Here is a 6,699-nt window from a genome sequence, read left to right on the forward strand (position 1 = left end):
ACTCTGAAGTGCTGACCTGGTCAGGAGCATCCTGCCAAAAGATCAGAACCTTGGCATGAATATGGATGGCCAATGTTTTTTCCTTTTCTTGAAGCCCTGGTCCGTTCCTGACTTCCAGCTGACTCTTGAGGCCATATTTCTGAACAGTAGTACAATCCTCCGTCTATAAAATCTCCTTTTATCTCATTTATGGCTAAGAATCACATTATGTCTCTTTAAAGTCATTAAATAAGAAATATTAAACCATGGTTCTTTATCAGATTTCAAGACTGAAAAATCATTTTATTCTAATATTAGTTGATTTGGCTTTGTATTAATTTAGATAGAAGAGGGGCAAATAGAATAAAATAGAAATAGCCTACTTTTCTTTTTTCTTTCTTTCTCTTTTCCTTTCTTTTTTTTTAATTTAATTTTTTGGGGGTGGTGGTAGTGGTGGTGGTACATGGGACTAAACCTTTCTGTGGACCTCAAATAGGCCATGAGGTAAATATTGACTCATTGAGCCATGTGTATATCCCAAGAAAGTATAATTTTATCTACAAGAAGTGTTGCTTTTTTGAAGAAGGTATAAACTATTTAGAAAATTATAATTTAAAGAGAAATGAAAGGAGGGTGGTTTGCCTCAAGCACAGAATGTGTTCAGGAACAGCAATAGGTACCATTTAAAGGGTGATTGAGAGCAGGCATAATGCCTTGTCTGAGCAGGAGAAAAATTTAAAATAGTCAGAATACACAGTGCGAATGTAGCAAATGATTTATATTCTGTCTGTTCTTCTTGGGTTGTGGGAGTATTAAAAGGGTCATGGAAGAGATGATGATTATATGCGTCCACAACCAGATTATACTTTCAACATCTCTCATGTGAGTACTTCTTACATACACAGGAAACTTGGACTTAGAGCATATATAAAAGAAACTATTGAATTAGCTAGTCAAAATTAAGGAGAGAGTCATTTTATTCCAAGAGTTGAAACAATACTTATACCTTGCCTCAAATCTCTTACATTTTCTTGCAAGCCTCAGTTCTTTTCTGTGAAAACTAATGAAAGTTTTATCAATTTCAGAATACCAAGGCAAGTTTCCTTTGCCTGGAACACACAAGGTACTTTGGTTGCAATATCAGGAGAGAAACAAAATTCCAATTATCTTTTAAAAGGTAAAATATATTTCCCATCAAAACTCTTCATCTGAAATATTAAGATATACTGCAGGTAACAAATAAGGTGATATATATATATATATATATATATATATATATATATATACATATCTCCCATTCTCTCTCTCTCTCTCTGTCTCTCTCTCTCTCTCTGTCTCTCTCTGTCTCTCCCTCTCTCTCTCTCTCTCTCTCTCTCTATATATATATATATATATATATATATATATATATAACATATATTATATATATTATATATTCACATATTTTATTTTTAAGTATTTATTTATTATTTTATATAATTTTAATATAATATATAATATACAACATATAAATATATCTTTTTCCCCATGGTTCCAAATAAAAAACTTAATTGCTCAACATTAATTTATTCTGCTGGTGGCATTTATTTTCATTTTATATTCTGTATGTAATTTGGAGGAAGTAGAACAACACAATGAACCATTTTTCTCTAGACCAGAAACAATGACATAATTTGGAGTAAGAAATCATGAATAACTTCATGCACACATGGAAGAAAAAGAAAAAAGATTCACCACACTCTGTGTTTTGGGCAAGTCATGTATGTTGGCTGTTTTTTTGCTTCTGAGGAATAGAAACATCCATTTTAACAACACTCTCCACCTGAAAAGAATTTTTTGTAGGTTTACTGTTTGAATTATCTATTAATGGTTACCAGAAAAAGATTCAAGGCATATTTGAGTTTAGTTTATTTTGTTTGTTTCCTAGTTTAGCTTTGGTTTTTGTTTTATATTTCTATATTACTGAAATGTGATGCAAATATCTTCCTGATAACTGATTTATTAACAATACTTAATCCAAAAATTTTCATTCAATAAGATCTGTTTTGAAAGAACCTCGTGTATTGTATGTGAGTCATATTCCAAGGTTCTGAAACATTTCAAGCATTACAAAGCAACAGATCGTATTTTTAGACTCTATAGAGACTTGGTGAAAGAAGCAAATATCCTTGCTCTCATTAGAAACTGAAAGCCTGCCTTTTCTAGATTACATTAATTGGATTAAGGTTCTAAACTGCACTGTGTTTATTATCTAGGCCTTTATTTCCATATCTTATATATTCTTGAGTGTACTAACTCATTTTCCCCAGAATCATATGTGTAAAAGTAGGTAGGTCATTATCAACATTTAAATATCTGTGATCTGATAGTAGTGTCTTGCAAGAGCTATCTAGCTACATAGCTATGTATCTATGTTCAGATATTTAAAAAACTGGCCAATTCAATTCCTATAAAATGAAGTTGTTCTGTAAGGACTCCATTGGCTCTAAAAGCCTGTTACTATAAACCTTGTGTAATAATAGACAGACACATCTCACACAATTGTTGCAAAGATCATGTATGAAGTCAAGTGTGCTTAAAAATATATATAATGGGCTATACAAATGTAAATCATAATAATAGGACCACAGCATTCTTGAATTTAAACAATGAGCAATTAAACAAGACTTTGAGTACCTTTCAAATTATTATTTCCAGAGAATTTCCGTAATGGTATTTATGATTAATAATGGTATTATTTTATCACCTTGTTTTAAACTCTTTGGAGAATTTGTATTTAACTTGGTATCCACGAATCCTAGGATATATATTCTAAACCCACTTACAGGTAAATATTGGGATAATGTTTGTATTTGCAAACATTTACTTCTGTTTCATTTCAATGTGTGAATCCTTTCAGTGAAGTAAAACTTGAGTTAAAAGTGAGTTATAAGGGACTAAAATTATTGCATAGTGATAGAATGCAAATTTAACTTTCCTATACTGCAACAGAAAAAAAAAGTAGTTTTTGACAGTCTTGCATTAGTATAATTATAATATTTAAGAGGATCAGACGTGATCCTATATTATTTGTGTGTATGCTTTCATTTCTGTATGTGTGAATGTGTAAGAGTGTTTGTGTTTGAGTGCAGGTGCCCTCAGACACTAGGTGGATTCACAAGAGCTGGAGTTACAGGCCCAAGGTGGGGGGTTTGGAACCAAAGTCAGGCCCTCTGCAAAAACAGTGTGCATTTGGAAACTGAGTCATTTCTTCAGACCTCCTGTCAAACAATTTTGATTTAAATTGTTATGTCATTAACTACACATTCTGGGAAGGGACCAGTTACATTTTCTGAGCCCCCGTTTTGCAGTGCAGTGAACGATGCAAACAAAGGCTACCATCCACAGCATTTTAATAATTAAAGAGATGCAGCAAGTAAAGAATCTAATGGAGTAGATTATGTGGCAGCTTGCCTCACTCTGTGTTTGCCCTTGAAGATAGCTCAGTCAGAGGGTAAGCTCAAACACGATGCTGCATAGTAATAGTGGTAAAGGAGACTCCTGAGTAACAGGTATCCGAAACCCAGTCATTTGAATAATGCTTTGGCAGCTCTTCTGTGCTCACAGTAACTGCTTAATGGGATGTTTGTGTGAGCAAAGTTACCTTCTGTTATTATTAGTTTGCATAAAACATAAGCCCAGTGAATGCTTTGTAAGATTTCTTCTCTTACTATGCAGCTCTATTTATTATATGTAGTCATGGTTTCTGGAGCATCTACATTTTTCTTTTCTTTGTATTTTTTTACAGGCCTGAACCCTAAACATCTCTTAAGCAAGTCCACTATTTACAGACGAAATTGTTTTAACAACATCTTTATGAAAACATAGAGTCTCAATCGAGCTGCGCTGTAGACAACCGAAGAGAATTTGAAGCCCTGTTAGTAGATGAAAAGCGAGTCCAACTGTATATCAAATTGGGTCTGAGGAACTGAAATTGTTTTATGTCCTTCAATTAAGCCTCATACCACCCCCCTGAGGTAAGAAAGAAGTATTATGCACTTTTCTGGAGCCACAAACTCAAAGCCCATGGAGAGGTTAATCAATTTGCATCAAAAGGCCTTAGAGCTGCTCTGCTGTCAAAATGGGAACAAAACAGAATTTCTTCCTGGGGAGCAACTTACTTTCTTTTATTTGCCTGATTGCCGTGGTGTATGAAACTTCAGGAAAAATCATCAAGAGGGCTCCAGAGAAATCCCTGAGAAAAGATTAACATTCGCTTCAGTTTAGTAAATGAACGATGTGTTTCACATGCAAAAGCAACATCACCTTTTTTGTTTTGCCAAACACTTAGGAGGAAATGACCCCTGTGAGGAAGGAAAAAATACATAAAGAAAACGGAGAGGAGCACTCCAGGAATGAGGACCGCAATTGGTGGATTTCTTTCTTCTTTCTTCATTCCACCTCCTTTACATAGCAACCTGCACAGATATTGCTCGCTAGAGGGCACTTGAAGTAGAAGGAAAAAAAAAACCGGCTTCGATATCCATCTAACAGGACTGGTGCCTGCGCAAGCAGAAGAGAAACCGACAAGCAGAAGGCAGTTTCCTACATGGCAGTACCTGTAATAAATGAGTGAAAACATCTTTAGACAGCAGTGTGCAGCTTTGACTGACAAAAGAAGACTGCACACAGTCTCTGAGATGACATTTCCTTTCAACCTTTCAGTCTTTCCCAAATGCATGTGTACTTGCTTTTGTTCAGTAGTAAATGACTTGATAACAACTAATCAGAACCAAAAAAACTTCATTTGATCCGTAAGAGGACAATTTCCCCTCTCCTCTCCAGATCTGTGCGTATCCTTATATCTACAATGAGATGTTAAGAGTAGGCATGTCCATTCAAATAACGGTAATTATCTAAATCTAAGTATACTGTGACGGTGAAGAAAATGTTACAATTGACAAGTAGTAAAAGAGAAGTTTTTCTCTCCTCTGTCTTGCTTTAAAATTATGTGAAATATTTCTTAAAATTGTATATCTGTTTAGCTCCCAAGAAAAACAAGAGGGTTCCAGGATCTTAATTTAGTTTTTATTCCCACATCAAAAGATGAAAGGAAGGAGAGAAAGGAAGAAAGGAAGGAAGGAAGGAAGGAAGGAAGGAAGGAAGGAAGGAAGGAAGGAAGGAAGGAAGGAAGGAAGAAACTAAGCAAGTAAGATTAAAATGTAAATGTCCAAGTGTGTAGTCTGCAAGATCAGGGCTGACTTATGTGATAGCTTTGTTCAGTCCCTTTAAATCTATCTGCCTTCCCCCTGCCTCCTTCGTTTCTGTTGAGAAGCTGAATCGGGGGCTTATCTTGTTTTGAGCACCTGAGAAGATGGAAGATAATTCCATTCTGACCACCTTCTTCAAAATGCTCTCTGCACAGATGTGGTTTTTCAGAAAGTGTTTATACCATCATTTACACAAAGTAATCATGGCAAGCTGTAGATGAGGAACTACAGTCAATATTCAGAGATAGAACCCTAGAGTCAGGGAGAGCTAAAGCCAGTAGTAGAGAATGCTCAATGTCTGGAATCTTAAACTGCTAACTTAAAGAGGATTTTACTTCAAGAATTGGTAACTACTTCTAAAAAACAAAGTCAGTTATTAAATCCCATAATTAATACAGCTGAAGTAATCACAGGGTAATTTAGGGTAGATTTTTCTATTTATTTCTGTGACTTATGATAGTAGTATTTTGAAACCAGAACACTTCATTACAAAAAAAATAAATAAATAAATGCACGAATACAACACTCATTTCTTTTTGTCCTTTCTCGTTTTTACATTTATCATATGAAAAAGAAATTGCCTAAGGCAGTGGTTTGCAAACCACAGCAGTGATAGGACTCCCTGGAGCATTTGCTACAACCCAGATTTCTAAACATCACCTAGATTCTAGAATGCACAATTCTATTTCTGACACATCTTCAGAAAGTGCTTGAGGCAGAACCCATGGAAGGCCCTCCAGCCCAGTACCTTTGTCTTGAGGAAATCCCCATAATTGCTCAGTGATTTGGTTTGGGCACCATCATATCCTTTAATGATTTTAATAAGAGGTTAGTTTAAAACAATCTCATATAATTTTTTAAAGCTATCCTGCTTAATTAAATATTTATTAACTTTTCGGAAAGGCTCTTTTGTTCTCAAGACTTCCTCAATATGGTACTTTAAGATAAAGATTGAGGGGTTAGGCAGATGACTCAGTGATCAAGAGTACCTATGGTGGTTTCACAGGACCACGGTTCTATTCGCAGTATCTACTCAGGAAGCTCACAGTCACCTGTAGCAGTTCTTGGACATCTGATGCCCTCTCCTGGCCTCTGCAGGCATCTGCACACATAGTTAGATACATATACAGATAAATGAATATAAATCAACAGACCTTCTTAAAAGAGGTTTGATTTTCTTTTCTCTAGTCTTCTTTGCCCCACCTCTGGGTCTCTGTTAGGAATTGAACATAGAGCTTACTGAACAGTAGACAATCATTCTTCACTGAGCTGCAATGCCATCTCCAAAGTGATCTTTGATTGTGTCATTGTTCCAAAATACTCTTTGCCCTCCCAGGATGAGCACTGTTCTAAAATTGTTCATTCTTAGGAGATTTGCAGAGAAGACTGTGTGTATTTCACGTTGTATTTGTTTGGGCTGCTTCAGATTGCAGATGCTATTTTTTTTTAATTGAAAGTGGTAACATTATAG

Source organism: Mus caroli, unplaced genomic scaffold, assembly GCF_978045245.1.
Source record: "Mus caroli unplaced genomic scaffold, Mus_caroli_1 scaffold_10, whole genome shotgun sequence".
Classification (NCBI taxonomy): Eukaryota; Metazoa; Chordata; class Mammalia; order Rodentia; family Muridae; genus Mus; species Mus caroli.